The 23,396-nt window shown below is 39.0% G+C and overlaps 1 protein-coding gene across 3 annotated transcripts in view; it reads right to left on the reverse strand.

Moving 5' to 3' along the window:
* The window catches only part of HYCC2 (hyccin PI4KA lipid kinase complex subunit 2), a 73,492-nt gene extending 50,174 nt beyond the window's left edge, over positions 1-23,318 (reverse strand). For 2 of the 3 annotated variants that reach the window (XM_081938753.1, XM_081938751.1), the window contains exon 1: positions 23,136-23,318. The gene's annotated coding sequence lies outside the window, so the exon portion shown is untranslated. Of the gene's footprint in view, positions 1-22,543; positions 22,664-23,135 lie in introns of those variants that run through there. The other variant, XM_081938752.1, reaches the window with a different exon arrangement.
* Positions 23,319-23,396: the final 78 nt, after the last annotated feature.

Consider the following 23,396-nt stretch of genomic DNA (forward strand, 5'->3'; position numbering starts at 1 on the left):
ATATTAGCAATTACAAAAAAAAAATGCCATCACAATGGCACTATGATAAGCCTGCTTCGATATTATGTTATCAATGGGGAAATCTAAGTATCTTGCACATCCCTATTAAAAAAAGAGTGCAGAAACACAATTTTCAATTTCCACCTCATCACAAAGACATAGTTGTTCTTATCTTACAGAATCTTCCTTTCAAGAGGGCATTGCAATGGGCAAATGTAAAAGCTTTTCTAGTGTTTTAGGGGCAATCTTTACATAAGTAATGAGAAAGTACAAAACTTTTTCCCCCAAGTTCACTGGTTGAGATTGTTTTGTAAGGTACATTGCTTGAAGTTACTTAGGTCTGATCAAATTCCATTGAAATAACAATGGTTTATGGTCACAGAGTAATTTCCATCAAAAGGTCTGGAATGTATTTTGAATAGTCAAAAACACAAGACAGTTCAATTAAGATTAGTCTGAGCCATTAAACAATATAGGCTACCTAAGCATGAATTTTAATTGAAACCATTCTAACTTTAATTAGAGCCAGAACAAGGAACCAAAACAAGTTCCTTGAGAAGCTTGACTGAACATCTTCTCATGGTTCTAAATTCTTATATGCACATATTTAAAAGCCATAAGACAGCTGTACTATTATTCTAGCTTTAAATACTTTTACTCTACCAGATATATTATCTTATATTTTTTTAAAGACTTAAGAGGGCAGCTACTTTTTTTTTAACCTATTCTGATTAGATTTGGGGCTTCTGTGAGCCAGTGGCATGGAAAACAATTCCAATGTATTTGAAAGCCCGAACATGTTTGAAATTGTTCCCATTCATTTGCCACTGATAGTTGTATCTAAAGGACCTCTATCAACATGTGCACAAAACATTTAGCTAGTAACTAAATTCATTTACTGGGTTCTTCCCAAAGCAATGGGAATACATTTTGTACATGAATACCCATTTTTATCTCTTACGCCAAGTTCCTACCAATAATACAAGATATGAATGTATAGAATAAAACGGGTCTATTTACTTTTTCTTCTCATTACGTATTGTTTTTATTGGCATCCTACAGATTGAAAAAAAAATGCTGATTTCCTCAATCAGAACTAACCAGATGTGCTGGACTGCAACTTCTTTAATCATCCTCATACAATACAGCAGGCAATGTTGTTTATCAGATTATGAAAGTTATAAAACATCTGGAAAGTGCTAAATTGGAGAAGATTGAACTAACATATCCTACTTTAATTCAGCTATATGATAAAGCATCGTTCTCATTTATGCAAGCAGCTATATGGAGCAATGTAATGATATATAGCTCTGTAAATAAGTCCAGCCAGAATAGGCATTCTTGGCCTTCTTGTCATTTAAATATTGTCAAAAATATGTACAGGAATATGATAGTGCCAGTTGTGTCACCAGTCCCTATTATTTTAGCAAGTATATTCAAAATGCAGCCAAGACATAAAATACTATCTTATAAAAATACATGACAAAAGAAAATGGTAATTGTAAGCAGTATCCCCATAACTACATAATTTTATATTGAAAAACATGCCTCATTTTATTTTAAAGTAAGATTTTTTTTGTTTTGAAACATTTTTTAAAACATGAAATTTTTGTTTTAAGAAATCTGAGCAGCTACTGTACAGAAGGGAAATGCCATAATGTAATTGAAATTAAAATAGCTACAGAGATCCATAATTAGCATATCTATTTTATCAAGCCTTGTTTATATAAGACAATAAATATTACAGGAGTTAAGTTTGATTATTATCTACTTCAGCTTTCCCTAAACTGAACTCCACCCTATGCTAGGGATGATGGGAGTTGTAATCTAAAACATTTGGAAGGCTCCAAATTGGAGAAACTTGTTCTATAAAAAAAGAGGGGAGGGATCCTATTTATTGACTTACAATAGCACATAGCACATTAAATACATCATCATCTAAATATCTCATGCTTTAAATATATAAAATGGGACTCTATTTCTGATGAACCCATGATTAATAATATTATAATGATATCAAACTAACAATCCACTAATTTACTTTGAGGTGTTCTTCTTTCACAACTGGAATTAACTGATGGCATGTAAATAGTTTCGTAATTTTATGTTATGAATACATTTACTCACCCCTAACAGCATGCAAAGTGATCTGATGTAGCTACCTTACATTACTTCCATCTTTATGGTACAGATTAATAGATATCAACGGAATATCCAGATTTAATACAAGCAATGTTGACAAGCATAGTAATGCTGGAAAGCAGAATAAAATGAATAAGGTACAATAGCATTGCAAAATGCTAAAGAAAAGAAAAGAAACAACTCACAGATCAACCCAATGCAATCCAAGAATCATTTTAAGTGTTCATCTTCAGAACAGATTTCTTTACCTTTTTTAGATGTTCCCACCACCAGTTTCCCTAGAAACAACATTATGTAGTCACCCTATACTAAACCTGAAGCACTCTCATCTACTAAGCGATAATTCAACCAACGCAAAACAAGAACAAATTACCAATCCATCTTTCGTCAGTTCCTAGAACAGAGTCAGCTCTCCTTACAATTCAACTTAATATTGCCTCAGCAGGCTTTATGATTCTCACACTTATACTTTTCCCAGATTTATTCTCATTTGCAGATAGAAGGGTTTTTACCCACCCAGGTTCATTTACTCAATTACATCAAACCTGTTGAGAAAATACTTTAAAACAGGACCTAGAAAAATGGATGAATTGTCTCCAATTTCCCCATCATGGTACGGTTTCTTTTTCAGGCATGCATATTGATATAAACAACCAATTACAGCCACTCATTTTAATATCTTAAAAGCGTACACTGTACTTTGTTAGCCTCCTAAAGCTTCACCTATTTGCAGATGGGGAAAAGAGAGACTCTACTATTCTACCTATTGAATGCCCTCTCCCTGCAATGGGCTTGCACCAAAAGCCATAGAAGTCTTCCACTGTATTTCAGCCTACAGATTTATGATTTTTCAATTTGCATTAGTTACAAGGCCCTAAAATCTGTTTGCATTGGCCATGACTTATTCTGGTTCTCCAAAAATTTCTCATAAATCCTACATATACGTCCTTTTATTCTTCAGTTCTTTTTACAGAAGCCATGCATTACGTACAGTTCTTTAAAGAACTTACGGACATATCTAACTTTTCACAGTGGCATTTGAATTCAGCAACAGCAGGCCTTAGACATTTTCCAAAAGGCAGTATGGACTGCAAGAGAAACAGTTAAAGGCTCTTCTTCAGACAACAGTAACGGAACAAAGCCAAACATTAAACTTGTCAAGTATCATGTTACCCACATACTTGTGAAATGGATACCCTGCTGACCTGCCAAAGCAGAGTTAGTCCAAGACAAGGATTCTATGGGAAACTCCTAACAGAAATGGAGAAGAAATAAAATAGAATGGCAGGCTTTTAGACTACTACCTATTTTACTTGCTCTTCAATATTCAAACAACGTTATCTGGCTAAATCTGTTTTCAAGACAAAAGGCTATGTCATGTTGACTAACTTTAATAGCCTTGACATTATACTTCATGGTATTTTATATGAAATTATGTAGCTATTTTGCTTAATTTTATAAGTTTAAATTTGATCAATATCTGGACAGAGAACATGTCATATATACAAATCTGTGATGGAAAATGTATATAAATATGTTACATTAAAACTGTAGCTATTTTACAGTAATCTGAAGAGCATAATTTTACATTCATTTAAATAAAACAGCAATTCTGTACATTATCAAAGAGAAATGGGCATATATGTATGAACAATGTAAACAAAATATTTCATGACCTTTGGTAGCTAACATTGCAGTATAAAAAAGAATATATAGTTGATAAAAATAATTTTAAAATTGAAAGAAAAACTCAAATACAAATCTTAAACACAATGAAATATACAGTAATGTTGATTTCTTTGAGATTACCTCTAAAGTGAGTTTTTTATATATCCACGTACTCAGATCTGGGTTATGAATCAAGTGAAGTATAGTGGTCCACAAATAATAAATACTCCAGCGTAAGCAGTAATCTATAAAGAAAACTTAGAATATCTGTCAAATATCTGTCAAAGTAACAAATTCACCTTTCATTTCAGACAGATATGACAGATGTCCACTTTGGCTAGACAGTGAAAACTTACAAAGCAAGTGAAGCAAACAACTGAAACTCTGCTATTATTGCAAGAACAACATGCACCTTCTCATAATACTTCTTTTATATTAATATTTGGGCACAATCCCCAGAAACCTCTTAAAGAAAAACATGGCACCAAAAGCTGTGTAAAAATAAAAAGTGAATAGCAGTCCACAAGAGTTGACAGCATAATGGCTAGCTTTAAAAAAAATTCTTAAGTGCATTAGTTGAAGTGGAAAATCCAATACAAAGAAATAGGGAAATATGCAAAATAGAAATTATAAAATAAAATCAATAAGAAAAAATATACAGGTAGTCCTTCACTTACCACAGTTCATTTAGTGACTGTTCAAAGTTATAGTGGCACTGAAAAAAGTGACTTATGACCATTTTTCACACTGATGATCATTGCAGCATCCAAATAGTCAGATGATTTATATTGGGATGCTTGACAACTGACTCATATTTATGATGGTTGCAGTGTCCCAGAGTGATGTGATTCCCTTTTGCGATCTTCTGACAAGCAAAGTCAACAGGGAAACCAGATTCACTTAACAACCGTGTTACTAATGTAAAAACTGCAGTGATTCACTTAACAAATGTGATGAGAAAAGTCATAAAATGGGGCAAAACTCACTTAACAAATTTCTTACTTAGCAACATAAATTTTGGGCTTAATTGTGGTCATTAAGCAGAGGACTACCAGTATTCAAAAATGAGAAGTGTTGTAAGTTATCACTTTCCTTAATGCTATGTTATTCCCCATGCTAGATCAATGCTTATACTTTCTCTCTCAAAAGTGTGGGAAAAAAATCACAGCTTTTTGCACTATACATATTTCCATAAAAAACAGTTTGTTTAAAGTCTCTATAAAATAGCAATCTAAGCATCCAAAAATGAACTTTGAGATAGAGATGCAGTATAATAAAGATTAATACAGTGATAGCACTTCTGCTGGTTTCTACTACATATTGTGAAACAATGAAGCTATTAGTAGTTTAAACTACTAATTTCTTCTCCAGTTTTAATAAAAGTTATTAACAAATAAATGCTTGAATGCTGTAGATTAATGCCAGTAAACACGACTAATCCATAAAACAAGGCTAATGCATGGAGGACGTTACTTGCAGGTGTACCAAGTTAAATGTTTAGGATTCTAGATAAATATTTAGATATAAGGTGCAGATTTACTTATGACACTAAGGTATAGGAGTTTTTTATTTGTTTTCCCACACTGTATTAATGTGCCTATTGTGGTTTATAATTCATAATTATCATGCTTAAATGTGTGGTACAGGCTTTACTTTTGTTTAAACCATGATCAACTTAGCAACTACTTAACTATTCCAAGTGAAACTCTACAGTACTTGAGAGTTTAAAAATTAGTATATTTATTTTAAAATATTGGCATAAAATCAACTTAATCGAAAGCATCAACCTCTTTAAAGATATCTTGCTTTTTTAAAAACAACTTCAAAGTCATAATTTCTTCAGAGCTCAATTTTATGAATGCATATTTGCCATTGTTATTCTGCATTCAGATTGTGGACCCTTTCCACTATAAAGGCATTCTTATTACCTGTTGAATTTTTAAAGGAACCTAAACCAATAGCAAAAATTGAACAAAGCATACAGCAATAACAAAAGACTATCAAATGCTAGACAAACACTTTAACTTTGTCATAATGTCTGTCTTTACACCAACTGAGAATCTTTTACAGAGATCATTCCCACATTTGGCTTTGAATTATTGCTGGACTACATCATCACTACTTTCAGGCTTTCCTGAAGCCTGGGGAGAGTGAAAAACAGCCCAATGGACCAACTGAAAGTCCGGAGGTTTCAGTGAGGCCAGCGCGCATGCGGGGGGTGGGGGTAGGTGTTGTGTGAGCATGCGCAGGGGGGAGGGCATTGCATTATAGATGTGGGAAGACTATAGGACATGCCCTTTTGCCACCCAAGCAGAAAAACGTTCGCCATCACTGGTCTAGGCTTATACACAGAGCCTCCCAAAACCTGGTATGCCAGGATTTTTTCTCTCTCAAGAGCTGAAAATTCCACAAGCAAGAGTTGGTGATCACTTCCCATCCCAGTTGAAAGTGTGAAAAGAAAACTGTTAGCAAATGTATGGCCAAGACACCCATAGTATTTCTACCAGACAAATTAAACTGCAAGTCAACCACTAATTCCCCCTATTTTTCTGTTCTCAAAGGCAAAGTCTTCCCTAGCTAACTTGAGGCAGCAACCATATGGCCATACAATTTGTTAAATCATGAAGCTCAGACAAAATGTTCAATAGGGTCAGTATTATTCAATTATAAGCCATTTTAACTTTTGTACTAACAGCTACTATGCACATTTGCTTATTTTAATGATTAATATGCATAGCAAATATATGTGAGCAAAACTGTGTTACATATACATAGTCTGTTTAATTTCAGTACTTGATCAGGCACAAGTTCTCCCAGATCATAGTCAGTGGCATTTTCCATCACTACTATCAACTTCGTTTAAATGACCATGGTAGGAAGTGAATCTAGAATCCTCTATAGCCGGGATGGCGAACCAATGGTGGCACGCGGAGCCATTAGTCAGGGCACGCGAGGCGTTGCCCTGTCAGCTGGCCAGCGCACGCAGCTGAGTTCAGCCTTTTTTTAAAGCCATTTTTTTGCCCTCCCCAGGCTCATTCCAAAGGGAAGGCGCTCCCACAGAGAAGGCTCTCCCCCTGGGAATTGCCAGCCGACACTGCCTGGCCGACGACATCCTGAGGAGGCCAACTCTGTGGGATCGTACTGGATGGTGGGACGCTACCGGTGGCAGTAGGTGGTCTCACAAGTACCCTGGGCCTAAGCCATGGAGCGCTTTAAAGATCATAGTTAACACTTTAAATCGCACCCAGAAAACAACCGGCAAGCAGTGCAGGCCGCCTAAAAGGGGTGTAACATGGGAGCACCTAGGTACCCCCATGACAACTCGCGCGGCCGCATTCTGGACCAGCTGAAGCCTCCAGGTGCTCTTCAAGGGCAGCCCCATGTAGAGAGCGTTACAGTAGTCCAGGCGAGAAAGGACGAGGGCATGAGTGACTGTGCACAGGGCATCCCGATCCAGGAAGGGGCGCAACTGGCGTACCAGGCGAACCTGGTAAAAGGCCCCCCTGGTCACGGCCATTAGGTGTTCTTCTAAACTAAGCCGCATATCCAGGAGGACTCCCAGATTGCGGGCCCTCTCTGAGGGGGCTAGAATTTCTCCCCCTATTATCAAAGATGGTACAAGATGCACAAATCGGGATGATGGAAACCACAGCCACTCAGTCTTGGAGGGATTGAGCTTGAGCCTGTTCGTCCCCATCCAGATCCATACAGCCTCCAGGCATCGGAACATCACTTCGAGGGTATCGTTTGGGTGGTTTGGGGTAGAGATGAAAAGTTGGATATCATCAGCGTATTGATGATACCATACCCCAAAACCATGGATGATCTCGCCCAGCGGCTTCATGTGTATGTTGAACAGGAGGGGTGAGAGAACTGACCCCTGGGGCACACCACAAGTGAGGCGCCTCGGGGTCGTTCTCTGCCCTCCATTCAACACAAACTGCGATTGATCTGACAGGTAGGAGAACCACTGCAAAACAGTGTCCCCCACTCCCAACCCCTTGAGTCGTCGCAGTAGGATACCATGGTCGATGGTATCGAAGCTGCCGAGAAGTCTAATAGGACCAGGACAGAGGAACAATCCCTGTCCCGGGCCCGCTAGAGATCATCAACCAACGTGACCAATGCCATCTCCGTGCTGTACCCGGGCCTGAAACCCAACTGAAACGGATCCAGATAGGCAGCTTCATCCAGGTACTGGGGAAGCTGACGTGCTATTATGCTCTCAACAACCTTCGGTACAAAGTGAAGGTTGGAGACCGGACGATAGTTGGCTAAAGAGGCTGGGTCTAGGGAAGGCTTCTTAAGGATGGGCCTCACCACCGCCTCCTTCAAGGTGATGGGAAAGACCCCTCTCTCAATGAAGCATTGGTAATCACCTGGAGCCAGCCTCATGTCACCTCACGGGAATCCGAAACTAACCAAGAGGGACATGGGTCCAGCACACAAGTGACAGCACTGAGTCTCCCCATAATCCTGTCCATGCCCTCGGGAGTCCCAGGGTCAAACTCATCCCAGAGAGTTTCCACAAGATTCATCCCCGTCGACTCACCCAAATCTACCCAGGTTGAGCGTGTGTCCCCCGTTATGAGTGGGGTCTTGAATTAACTGAGTTAGATCCATAGGCGTCATGGAAGCCATGAACTCCCAAGCTGACTCCGATGTCTCGCCAATGTAAGGCAGATTGAAATCCCGCAAGACCATAAGCCTGGGGAAATCAAACGACAATATGGCTAATACATTTAGCAGCTCCGGCAGGGCCAATGAAACATAGCAGGGAGACAGGTACGTAACAAAAAGGCCCATCTGGACTCCAAGGCCCCACTTCACAAAAAGGGACTCACACCAGCCTATCTGAGGCACAGTGACCTCCTGAGGTACAAGACTTTCCCTAATAACCACTGCCACCCCCACCCCCGCTTCTGCCCTGGGCTCTCGGCTGGTGAAACGCCCAGAAGCCTGGTGGGCATAATTCAATGAGGGGAACACCCCCCTCATGGCCCAACCAGGTCTCCGTAATGCACGCCAGGTCCGCTCTCCCCCCTTGTATGAGGTCGTAAATGAGGGGAGCCTTATGTACCACGGACCTGGCATTAAGCGATAACAGAGGGAGACCCAGATCCTGTAATCCTGAGCACCCGGGGGTGCGAGAGGGGCAATGAGGATCAGAGCATGCGATCGCTCTTAAACAGCATACCCAAGTCCCCCAGACATAATTTGGCCCTAGGCCCCCACCATATCTGCCCCTCCCACATACAGTAGAGATGGCAAACCCCCCAATGGAATGGTTTAATGAATCCCCCGAAATCCCAACCCTTTCCAGCACTCCCAACCCGCACCCATTAGTTAGCTCTGGCCTGTGTCCTGGCAGACTCTCCCCCAAGTGTGTCTGAGCCATCCGAATCAACCCCCTCCACCCACCCTTAAAATTTGATTTTAAACCCCTGTAAAAAACCCTAAGAAGCCTCTTCTTCGCATGCCACCTCTCGGGATCCCAAGATCTGTCATTAAGGAAGCGTCTTGATAAGCAAGGAGGCCATCTCCAGGAAAGGGGGAGTTCCCGAAGGGAGTAAAGTTCTGTCGCAGTATAATATAGAGGAGAGTGTGGCATCAACCAAAACGGAGTGACATTACAGGGAGATGGAACGGGGAGATGACATATCCAGGGGGGGGCAGCCAACAGTGTTCAAGGGGGTAGCGGGAGGCTTATGTCCATCATAGCCATGGTCAATGTTGAAGACAATATGTAAGGGTAACAGATATCAAAATCGCAGATGACGATAAATTGCGGGTTGGTGAAGTGGCCAATGATGGTGGCAGTGAGGACTCTGTTAACCCAGTCCATAATGTCACAAGGGGAGGGGGCAAATGCCCAAATGGCACAGTACGGTGGCCCAGGCAATGGCGGACATAGCGGGGGGGCAGAACACAGGAGCCCTCCCACTCCAACCGCACCCACGCCAACTACCGAAGCCATCTTCCGCTGGCATCAATGCCCATGCCAGCCGCCTCAGCCACTCCCCCGCTAATACAGTCTATCACATCCATAAGCAGGGGGGAGCAACCGGGATAATACCTCAGCATGGGCAGCAGCAGCTACGGTGGCAGAAACCCCAGGTAGGGAGCCCCGCCACCGACTACACCCATGCCGGCAGCAGAAAAACGCTCTCCATTCTCCATTCACCACCAACCGCCCTGTTTCACTCACAACATTCTGGCTACAGGGCAGGAAATCGCAGCTCAAGGGTACCACCCGAGGTCCCAGGAAGTTCCCATAGCTAGACCTGGGATAGGGTACCCCCTGCATACACCGAGAAGGAAAATCATCTCCCCGGAGTTCTCCTCAAACACGACGGAACACCATCTTGGGCATGCGCAGAGGCTCTTTTCTCTGGGACAAATCCAAACAACTAGCCCTCTGGAGAGCTGAAACAGAAACCTCCTACAAGACAGACAAATACACCAACAAACTCCACAGACTAGAAAAACAACAGAAGCCCATCCCCCCTCCACAGCAATTCATGAAACAAACAGTACACAACATATCAGACAGAACCCTCACCACAACTGAAACCAATGTCCTTTCCAGAGGATTCAACTTTGCAGTCGCCCCTAAACGCATCCCCACTGAAGACATCATATGCGGAGTTGAAGCTACACTCACCAAAATCAACCCAGATGAAGCCAATAAAATCAGACTTGCAGTCAGCAACATCCTTTGCTCCAGTAATCCACCAGAAGCAACTTACAGCAAGAAGAAGAAATACACTCACCAACCTGAGGAAAGATAACAACATAATCATTCTTCCAGCAGACAAACGTAATGCCACAGTGGTGATGAACACGTCTGACTACCAAGCCAAACTATCCTACCTACTCCAAGACCCCGCTTACAAACTTCTAAACACAGACCCCACCACCTACCTGGAAAAAAACACCAAATCCAAAATAAAAGCCTCTCCCATCAGTGAAGAGATCCAGCAAAGAATCATCCCCAGACGAGAAATCTTCCAGATGCCCCAAACTCTATGGCCCCCATAAGATAAAAAAAGAAGGAACAGCACTCAAACCCATAGTCAGCTCCATAGGCTCACCTCTACAGAATCTTGCCAAATTCCTCGCCAAACAACTCCAACCCTATGCAGAATCCATCACCTCACACTTACAAAACTCACTCCACTTCAGAGAAACAATAAAGAAACAAAACCTACAACCCAGCGACCTACTCATGAGTTTCGATGTCATATCCCTCTTCACCCAAGTGCCTATAAAAGAAGCCTTGACAGCCATCCAGAACAAACACAACCCACCTAAACACATCCACTGCCTAACCAACACATACTTCATCCATAATGGACAGACACAAACAGATAGAAGGAGCACCCATGGGATCACCCCTCTCACCCGTCATCGCAAACTTATACATGGAATATTTTAAAACTAACGCCTTAGATAAATCTGAACACAAACTCAAACTCTGGTTTAGATATGTTGATGACACTTTCATGATTTGGCCACATGGGAAAGAAAAACTGGACAACTTCCTCACACATCTCAACAGACTACACCCCAAAATACAATTCACCATGGAAATAGAAGCAAACAACCAACTTCCTTTTCTGGATGTCCTAATCTACAAAAAAAACCAATGGCTCCCTAGGACACACCATCTACCGGGAAAAAACACACACCAACCACTACTTAAACACACAATCCCATCACCACCCTACACAGATCAACTCTGTAGCCAAGACCCTCATCTCCAGAACCAAACGCCTAGCCGACAAAGACCACCTGAAAACTGAATTACACACTCTCACAAACGTATTAATCTCCATGGATTCCAAAGAAAAACAATTACCAACCTAATCCAAAGGGAGACGCCCCCAAAAAACCAAGACACAGAACAGGACAACACTATCACCCTCCTCCCTTACATCAAAGGCACCACAGATAAAATCAGCAAAATTCTCCACAAACACAATATCCACAAACACAATATCAAGACACTTCAACACTGACCAAAAAATAGCCAACATCTTAAGAAACCCCAAAGACAAAATCCAGCTAGAAAACCAAGGAGTCTATGAAATGCCATGCAAAATCTGCCCTGCAGCATACATAGGACAAACAAACAGGAGAATAAATGCACGCTTCGCAGAACACAAGAACGCAGTAAGAAAAAAAGAAAAAACTTCCTCCCTTTTCCAGTACCTTAAAGCTACAGGACATGAAATTAATTTTGAAGGAACCAGGTTAATCTCCAAAACTGAACACTTCAACAAGATAATAATTATGAAAGCTATCAAAATAGAGAAACACCCCCACAACTTGAATAAACGTGACGATACCTCCTGCCTATCAGACATCTGGAAACCAGCCCTAGTCAACAAACAAGTCCCACCCATCACTCAGGCCTTTACAACACGAAACAACAATGGATACACAGCCAGCACCAATCTACCAATCATAACACAACCACACAACCAATCATTCTACCTACTGAAACAAAGCCCGCACTCCACACACCCCCACCAAGATTTATAGAAAGACAGCAGCTCCGGCCACATTTTAAACCCCAAACCCAGCCTGAAGATGGCGAGTGAGACCTCGCTGAAACGTTGCCAAGACAATCTCAATCTTACACAGGAAAAGACCCGAATACAATAAGACCAGCATATATATATTAAGAAGAGTGGATTCAGGTCACTGAATTCAACTCCCATTCATTTAAGAAACAGCCACTGTTTTAATGTATCCACTGTGGTGACTAAGTCTTAATGTATGAGCAGTTGGTGCATGCCTCTGATTAATGCTACCGCATCCCCTAACAATAAGCCCATTCATTTCTCTCATTCCCCTTTACAGGTCAGTTTTAACTAGTCTAGACAAGTTTTCTGAACCTGTTCCAGTTTGTCCAAATCCTCATAAAACTATAATCTCCAGATTTGGGCAAAATACTCAAATTAGGATTAATCAGCGCAGAGAACAAGTACAATGCAATAAATACTTTCTATGCCCTAAAAAAATATGTTTTTACTAAATATAACCTAATACTCATAGTCCTTTCTTAAAGCCACATCATGCTGTTGAGTCACATTTGGCAAGTAATAAATTATAGTTCCAAAATCTTCTAAAAAAGCACTTTACTTACAATTAGTAAAAACTATACGTTAGAGTGATGTCTAGATATAGCCATAATATTAGTTTAGCTGAAAGCATTTCTGAAAAATTAATTTGATTGACTATGATACATCCTTGCCAAATTTGTTATCTACCATTTTATACAAGATAAAGATTGTATCACATTAACTTCAATCAAGATTGAATGCACCCCCACATCTAGCAACAAAGACACTGAAATATTACTTTACTATAAAAGACAAAACAAATATAAGAGTTACCCTATAAAATACAAACATGATGGTTGAGGGCAGCAAAGGAGTACAGGTAATTCCTGACCTATAATAATAACGGAGGCTGGATTTTCTGTCATAAGCCATGACAGTGATAAGTCAAGGCACACAAGTGACCTACCTAATTTTATGACCTTTTTTGCAGCAGCCATCAAGCCAACACCATAGTTGTAAAGCAGATGCAGCGATATTAAATCAAGTCTATTCATTCCTATGCGTGATGTAAAAACATTGTAAATTGAAGTCTCATGACCACAGAATGCTGCAACAGGCTATGAAACTGAGCCGGTTGCTAAGCACCCGAAATGCAATCATGTGACTGTGGAAGGTTACTGCTGCCATCGGAGCTCCAGAATTGGGTCATAAGTACCTCTTGGTGGGTCCATCATAACTCTGACCAATCACTAAGCAACCAAAGTGAGGACTACTTGTAAGAGGAAAATGGTAAACGCAGGAAGGCATAGCAAAGAATGCATAAACAAAGTATGTCATATAACTTAATTCTGCAGTTATACTTAGATTAATAATAATAATAATAAAATTTTATTTGTTAGCCGCACCCTCTCCAGAAGGACTCGGGGCGGCGTACAATAAGAACACGTAAAATACAAATATAGACAATACATACACATAAATATAGACGTATACGTGGAGGAGGTAGACAAATAAATGGAGATAGAATTAAAATTGCAATTTAAAATCCCCTAAGTAAAATTACAAGATTAAAAACCCGTCAGGAGCGATATGATCAAACTATGGTTGAACAGAGAAAATAGAAGCCACAAATATTTCTAAACTGTTTCAGTTTTATCATAATATTTATTCAAACAGAAACTAAACAGTACATTTAAATCAGTATCTCTTGACTTGTTATATCTTAATTCCTAGCAACTACTCCATCAAAGAACCAGAGTCCAATTAAAATAGAAAAACAAAACATCTTTTTTCAGGAAGGTATACACGTTTGGTGACTCAATATCTGATAATTACACTTACCAGCTGTGGTAATTTTAAGAACATAACAACTTCAATAATACTGTTGATAGTACTGTATTAGAGTAAAAGAATAAGAAAGCTAACTGGGGCTGATGCAGTTTTTGTCACTAAGCTCAAATCAAGAAATATATCCAAATGATGAGTGGAATTAACTAGGGCTGAAGTAACATCTACTACAGTAAGAGTGACCCTTATCTAACTTTTCAGCAGTAGTAACAAATAATGAGACTAAGAGCCAACAAATGCAAAATGTTATTGTATTTATTTAGATGTCCATCTTTGAAGTTTCTTGTTTCTTGTTCAAAGTTGTTCACTCAAGTCACTTGGTAGGTGGCCCTCCAGTACTTTAACTGGGGTCCCAAATTGCATTACCAACAAAAAAGTGACCAAATTTATAAATGCAAATGAAATTATTTTTAAAAAGAAACAAGAAGTAAAATGTACAGTATGTTAAGCTTCTAGTAGGCTTAATATGTCTATTTTACTTTTAAGAAACCCCACCAACTCCAAACAGCAAATAATGGATTCACACATCCTATCAATTTCTCCTCCCATCCATATGTATATGATTATATGTATGTACAGGTACTCCTCAACTTACAAAAGATAATTTAGTGACCATTCAAAGTTATGACAGCAATGAAAAAAGTGACTTACGATCATTTTTTCACACTTATGACTATTGCAGCATCCCCATGGTCATGTGATTTAAATTTGGATGCTTGACAACTGGTTCATATTTATGACGGTTACAGTATTCTGGGACCATGTAATCACCTTTTGCAACCTTCTGATATGCAAAGTCAATGGGGCAGCCAAATTCACTTAACAAGTGTTACTAATTTAACAACTACTGTGATAAACGTAACAAATGGGGCAAGAAACATTGTAAAACAGGGCAAAACTCACTTAACAAATTTCTCACTTAGCAACATCACTTTTGGGCTCAATTGTTGTTTAGTTGAGGACTACTTGCATACATGTACCAGTGTTTGATATAGTTCACTTTATTCCTAACCACAATGATGCCTAAATGAAAAAAACATGCACCATTAAATTACAATACAATCTCCATCCTTTTGCCCTTATGCTATGATAATAGGAAAGGGTTGTGAAATCTATAGACAAAAATATCTGAAGAGTACCAAGCTGCATATTCCTAGGTTTGTTTTCTCTAGATAATCATCATGTCCAATTATATCCACTTTTCTTTCCCAGGAAATCATGCTAATGTTTTCTATAATGAGTATGAATAAAACTACAACTTTAGAATTATCCAATTAGAGTTACAGGCTATTCATAACTCTAGCACTATTTTGAAGTTAGGCATTTTTGTTGTATGCACAAAGTAAGAGTCAAGAATTTATTTTGGGAGTCAATGTGCACCAGAGCACCGGGCAATACACAATTCAACAATCCGAACTGTCTCTTCTACAAAATATAGCTTGAACTGAAGTTTATTGATTTGGAGGACTGATCCCAAAAGCACATTTCTGCAAGCACATTACTTCATTGAGTCCCAATTTGATAGTTCCCAGATAGATAAGAATTTCCTTTAGATCTTTTTTTCAGGATCCAAAATGTTCTTTTTCTCAGTCTGAACAAATGGATCACAAAATTATTGGGTCTCTATGAATCTTCAAGCATATAGCAAATTAAATATCAGATGTATGGAGAAAATGAAACTTTGCTTATGAAGATCTGAGAACAAAATATAATACTTTGTACAATAACATTTCTTTTAAATGAATTAATGAGGCAGGGTAAGTGTCAGCCATTCCCTACTGTCCTTTAAATTGAGGCTACCCATGCTTATGTCATTACGCAAATGACATAAAATGATATAAAATGAAATGCAATGGGGATTTCATTTATTGCATTCAGGTTCCACTGTACTGACATTTGCATAAGAAAAGCCTGCTTTAAACGTTAAAATCCAATTTAAAAAAACAGAAACAACAGCAGCTTTAACAATACACATTTTTATTGCATCTACATTCCACCTTTTCTCTGAAAATTTAAGGGTTGACAGTTTCTACATTAGTTTTTACATGAGGGTTACCCTGATTCTATTCCTATAAAAAAACTCTGTATGGTACACATGGCTAAGAGTGAGTGACTGGCTCAGTACAGGTAGTCCTCGACTTACAACAGTTCATTTAGTGACTGTTCAAAATTACAATGGCACTACAAAAAGTGACTTATGACTGTTTTTCAGTTACAACCTTTGCAGCATCCCCATGGTCATGTGATCAAAATTCAGATGGTGGGCAACTGGTTCATATTTATGCCGGTTGCTGTGTCCCAAGGTCATGTGATCACATTTTCAAACCTCCTGACAAAGTCAATGGGGAAGCCAGATTCAATTAACTACTGGGTTACTAACTTATCAACTGCAGTGATTCACTTAACAACTGAGGCAAGAAAGGTTATAAAATGAAGCAAAACTCACTTAACACATTTCTCACTTAACAGAAATTTTGGACTCAATTGTGGTTGTAAATCAAGAACTACTTGATTATATTGCTAGGTAGAGACTTGAATGGATCACTCTTAACTATTATATAACCTTGGGCTCTTTCCAAACATAAGCTCTCACTATACTTTGAATTAGATGGCCATTTGAGAGTATTCTCAATTACTCCGTGTACATAAGATAGTTACTTTCTTATCCATACAGTGCAGTATTTCTTCCTAATAAAACTGTTTTACATCTGCAGAACCAACAAAAGCTACATTTTTTAAAAAGGCATATGATTTAACAAAAGAAATTTCATCAAATATTTTGAGGACCTTTACTAGGCTATTCCTGTCAATATGTTGAACTAGATACCTGGCTGGGTACTGAAATCTAACAAAGGAAGATTTATAACCTTCCTATGTTAGATTTATGCAGAATCTAAATGCATCCAGTTTTGATCACCACATTATAAAAAGATGTTGAGACTTTGGAAGAAGTGCAGAGAAGAGCAACGAAGATGATTAGAGGGCTGAAGACTAAAATATATAAAGAACAGTTGCAGGAATTGGGTATGGTTTGTCCAGTGACAGACCAGGGGTAACATGATGGTAGTGTTCCAATATTTGAAGGGCTATTTTCCAAAGTACCCAAAGGCAAGAAAAATGAATGAATGGAAACTAATCAAAGAGAGATCCAACCTAGAAGTAAGGAAAAATTTCCTTGACAGTGAGAACAATCAACCAGTGGAAAAGCTTGCCTTCAGTAGTTGTGGGTGCTCCATCATTGGAGGCTTTTAAGAAGAGACTGGACAGCCACCTGTGTGAAATAGTATAGAGTCTCCTGCTTGAGCAGAGGGTTGGACAAGAAGAACTCCAAAGTTCCTTCCAACTCTGTTATTCTGTTATAAGACAAATAAAACTATTCTCCTCTAAAATGTTCCTTTATTAGCAGGTTATTGGAAACTATAATAGTTCGTAGCAGAGATATTTAGTTTTCATCATTAAAACGTTTAAATATAAATTCTAACTGTTCTTCAAGAAGACATTATATACAAATAGGAATACTAAAATGCTGAACACATGGCATAAGAGCAGAAAGCATGTTACGAAACATTTTGCTTCAACTATGCGTAAAAAGCAGAATCAATCTAATTTGCAGGCTTGGAAAGAATTTCACAAATGGTTTGTCTTGTGATATGCAGGAGCAGCATCTGAGGACAAGTTTAAATCCTCTTTGGGTACACAGTGTTCATTGTTTTTAGACTAAAGTTCATAATCCAATAGGACACATGCAACTACACATATATAACTATGTTTTGTGTATTTGCCCCTATATCTAAGCTTCTCAAAGCATATGCCATGCTAACTTTTAAATGCTAACCCTCACCCCTACTCAAATATGCATATGCAAAATACCAAAAAATATAGCACAGAGGCTATGCTGTGTCATGGAGTAAAATGTTAGGTGGGCACTAGTTTATAAAGTGCAATCACTTAATAGCACCCAACAAGCTGCTCATCTATCACTGTAGCCACTTCTTTATAACACTTAATTTTTATAATTTTTATAGCATTATTAGCAAAAATAATTTGGAATATAAAAACAAAGGAAAATGTGTAGAAGGGAAACAGCATTTCAAGGCACTTAAAATATGCCAGTTATTGATATTATTGTTATTATGTTTTAATCCCACCTGTAATATATAAATATATTTGGCGGGAAATATACCTAATACTCCTGCCTCCTACTTTTCCCACAACTATCACCCTGTGAAGTGGACTAGACTGAGAGAGAGTGACTAACCCACACAGCCAGCTTTCTATATCTATCATTATATTTTTATTTAATATTGTCCATTATTTATAATTGGGGGGGGGGTACAAGGTCCATTTGTCTGAAGCATTATTTTCAAGAAAGAGAGGAAAGGAACTTAAAAGCCTATGATGTGACCCTTGATGTAAACCCTGTCAAAATGACAGTGAATTGTAGATTCTGTTCCACTTAAAACCTTTATATTCAAATGGGATTTATAGTAAATGTGCGCTTTAGCACTATCAGGCAAAGAAAATTATACTTCTGCTCAATCTTACTAGAGTCCAGAGACACCGCAAGCTGATGTACAATATCTTGATTACGATAACACGTCCAATTTTCAGAAATAAAAATAACTTGCATTCCCCAAGATCAACTTGTGTAATAGTCAGATCTTCCATTTATGAAGAACTAAACTCAAAATAAACACTAAATAAAAGTACCCTTAACATCAGTTATTACCAAGCAAAACTAAAGTGTTTCTGAAATAGTGGCATATGTTATGTACATTTAACATACATTAAATTGCATGTCTAACACCATTTGTATGACAGATAAATAAGTTCAATGAAATATTTTATAGCTAAACTTCTTTTGTCCATGAAAATACTACTGATTGGCTTTTCCTCCTATGTGAAAGGAAGTCTATAGAGTAAAAATAATTTTACTGTCATCAAGCTTGTAACCATATCCCATGAAATAGAAAGATCAACCATCTGTCAAATCTTATTTTAAAGAAGCAATCAAATATGAAAAAAAATAAAAATAAAACTAAATGGTATAATTTAATCTTAATATTTTTCTATTCTTTCTTTAATCTCTAATTATCATAAACTTCCCATTTCTAAGAATGTATTAAAATGCCATAATTAAGATTCTTCTGAATGTTTTAACATAAAAATGAGGGGAAAAACATTTTCTTGTATAACAGGAATTATTAATATAATTTTCAACAAGATACATAAAATATGGATTAATACAATATACCCTCAGTGCCTTGGAGAATAGTTTGACTCCCTCTTCTTTGTGGCAACCCCTGAGATATTGGAACTCTGCTATCATGTCTCCCCTAGTCCTTCTTTTCATTAAACTAGACATACCCAGTTCCTGCAACCGTTCTTCATATGTTTTAGCCTCCAGTCCTCTAATCATCTTCGTTGCTCTTCTCTGCACTCTCTCTAGAGTCTCCACATCTTTTCTACATCGTAGCAACCAAAACTGAATGCAGTATTCCAAGTGTGGCATTACCAAGGCATTATAAAGTGGTATTAACATTTCACGTGATCTTGATTCTATCCCTCTGTTTATGTAGCTTAGAACTGTGTTGGCTTTTTTGGCAGCTGCTGCACACTGCCGGCTCATATTTAAATGATTGCCCATTAGAATTCCAAGATCCCTCTCACAGTTACTACTATTGAGGAAGGTACCACCTATACTGTACCTGTGTATTTAGTTTTTCTTGCCTAAATGTAGAACCTTACTCTTTTCACCGTTGAATTTCATTTTATTAGATAGTGCCCAATGTTCAAGTTTGTCAAGATCCTTCTGTATCTTAAGCCTATCTTCTGGAGTGTTGGCTATTCCTGCCAGCTTGGTGTCATCTGCAAATTTGATGAGTTCTCCATTTATTCCCTCATCCAAATCATTGATGAAGATGTTGAAGAGTACTCGGCCTAAAACAGAGCTTTGGGGTACTCCACTGCATACTTCCCTCCATGTAGATGCATTGAGGACTACACGTTGAGTGAGGTTGGTCAGCCAGTTACGAATCCATCTGGTGGTGATGCTGTCCAACCCACATTCTTCTACTTTATCTAGTAGTAGGTTATGCTCTACCTTATCAAATGCCTTACTGAAGTCCAAGTAAACTATATTGCGACATTCCTCTGGTCCATAATTTTGTCACTTTGTCAAAGAATGCAATAAGATTAGTCTGGCATGATCTGTTTTTGACAAACCCATGTTGGCTTTTGGCTATTACTTTGTTTACTTCTAGGTGTTCGCTAATTCGTTGCTTGATTATCTTTTCCAGAATCTTTCCTGGTATTGAGGTCAGGCTGATAGGTCTAAAGTTTCCTGGATCTATTTTTTTTTCCTTTTTTGGAGATGGGAACCACATCAGCTCTTTTCCAGTCCTCTGGCAGTTCCCCGGTGCTCCAGGATCTCTGCAAGATATAGTTCAATGGTTCTGAGATCTCATCTGCCAGTTCCTTCAGAACCCTGGGGTGTAATCCGTCCAGTCCTGGTGATTTGAACTCGTCTAGGGTAGACTTACTTACCAGTTTCTTCCCTATTTCAATTTATGTTCCTAATCTGATTTTTGTGGTGCTGTTTTTGATAGGTTGGACTGTTTTATCCCTTTGTGTAAAGACAGATGCAAAAAAATGAGTTAAATAGTTCTGCTTTCTCCCTGTTGCTTGTCACCTTCTTGCCACTTTCTCCCAGCAATGGACCAATTGTTTCCTTAACCTTTTTCTTGTTTTTAACATGTTGGAAGAAGCTTTTTTGGTTATTTTTTACTTTTGTGGCAAGCCTTTCTTCATTGTGAGCCTTAGCTTTCCTCACTTCATCTTTACAGGCTCAGGCTATTTGCTGATATTCTGCCTTAGTTATGTCCCCCTCTTTCCACTTTTTATATTTAACTTTTTTGTCTTTCAATTTGTCAGAGTGTTCTTTATGCAGCCAGGCTGGTTTCTTTTGGGAGCTGTTATTTTTCTTCTTCATTGGTATTGTGTATTGTATTGGTATTGGTATTATTTGTCTTAAGTCAGATTGATCCATACTGGCCTTCTGAAAGGGCCTGAAGACGTGATTTGCATTTTTGCTTGAGGATCTGGTAATGGTGATGTAGAATTTGCAAAACATCAGGACTGCTAGTGCGACTGACTGCACTAACACTATACTATTTTTTTGTTATGATTTATATATGTATGTATGTATGTATGTATGTGTGTTACAACCCCTGGTATGCCCAAATATGGGAGGGAGCTCACTACTCCCCCTTTCTGTCCTTCGGCTCATTACAGAGGACCATCCAGACAGAAAACCATATTTTTATTTTTAATGTTGCCTTTATTTATTTATCAGCACAAATACAACACAAATATATATATTTGTGTATATATATATATATATATTTGGGCATACCAGGGGTTGTAACACACAAACATACATACATACATACATACATACAGACAGACAGACAGATAGATAGATAGATGATAGATAGATAGATATAATATCCCACTCTCCTCATATATGTGATACAGCTGCTACATAAATCAATCAAATAAATATAACATAAATAAGAAAATGTTTAGTAGTTTTAACTGAATATATATACTCAAATGTTTGTAGCTTCCACCAAAATAGTATACATAATATATCCACAAAATATTGTAAATACTTCAATAACCATGACAGCTTAGTGGCATTTGTACAAATTTGACTTATAAATCCTATATTCTTTAATAGACACTCTGAATGCTGTATGTAATAATTTGAGGAAATAAAAATATAACTAACAAATTAATGCCCTTTCTTAAACACTGGTATTCACTTATCTTCCTTCCATTGACAGAATGGGATTGTCTGCTCCCGTGACAAAGAAATTGATATTTTTAAAGCCCACCAATTAAACCTATAATTTTATGCAAACTAAATACAGTAATATGTATATATAGTTTTTCTCCTTTATCTGTATAAGTTGTGAAACTGAAGCAGAAGTAATAAATATTGTGGGGTGTTTTTACATGTAGGTAATGTGTTCATTTGCTTACCTAAGAGTCAATTTACTAAGTGAATATTTGTATAAGCAATATAGCTAAAATGTTACATAACATCTCTTTGTCAGATTTATTCATACATCTATTTACTATATTCTTCATCTTATAACAATTATAAGATAACAATTCCCAGGAAGCAATCAGTGCAGAAATAAATGTTAGTTAAAGGGACCTCGTTTAAGGTTAAAAAGGGAGACTACTAAATAACTCCAGAACGAGTTCAAACCAGATCAAAACAAACTGTAGCTGGAAAGGTAGCTTACGTTTTATCTTGAGAAGGAAAAAGTATATTGCTTGCTACTCCTTCGCAAAAGCTCCGATTGTAAAGAAGCAAAGAGGCCTCATCCTCTCAGGAAAAGACAACGTCACTTTATAAACAGAAAACGGTTATGAGGCGGTCGTAATTTATCCGGAAACGAGGGAAAGCGGCAGGAACGGCGGGAGCTGGACCGGGACTTTGCTACCGGTGTTCTACGGAAAAGAGGAAGGCAGCCGGCTTTGGCAGAAGAAGAAAGAGGGCGAAAAGCTTCGTCACATCCAAGGAGTGCATGGAGAAGATGGAAAGGACAGTGGCAATCTGTTAGCTCTGGCGAGGAAGGAAGAAGGAAGAAGGAAGGCAGCGCAACGACCCCTCAGGAGGGTCAGGGAAGCAGGAAAAAGGAGGGAGGGAACCCGAAGCGGCCTGGGGAAAGCGACAAGTGCCCATCGGCGGGGGCTCCCAGGGTGTGCAAAGGGCAGCTGTCACTGCAGCTCGCGAGTCCGGCGAAGGAGCGGCGGAGTTACCGGGTGCCTGGCAGCCGCTGCCCCGTCCCTTCTATACTGAGAGCGAGGGGAGAGCGGGAGGCCACTACCTACCCACGTCCTTCCTCGGCTCGCGGCGGCAGAAAGCCGGGCGCCAACTCAGGAGCGTCTCTTCACCGCAGCACTCGCCACCCTTGGTACCGGCGCTATCTCCAATCCCTCCCCCTCCAGCCGCCTCCGGCCCGTCAGCGAGCACGGCAACGAAAGAAGGAGCCCGCCCATTGGACAGCAGCCCGCCCCTAACAATGACAGCCTTCATTGGCTTCCTTTTCTCCCCCTCCGATTGCGCGCGCCCGTGGGAAAACACGGGGGTGG

Source organism: Natrix helvetica (assembly GCF_964273705.1).
Source record: "Natrix helvetica genome assembly, chromosome: 1".
NCBI lineage: Eukaryota > Metazoa > Chordata > Lepidosauria > Squamata > Natricidae > Natrix > Natrix helvetica.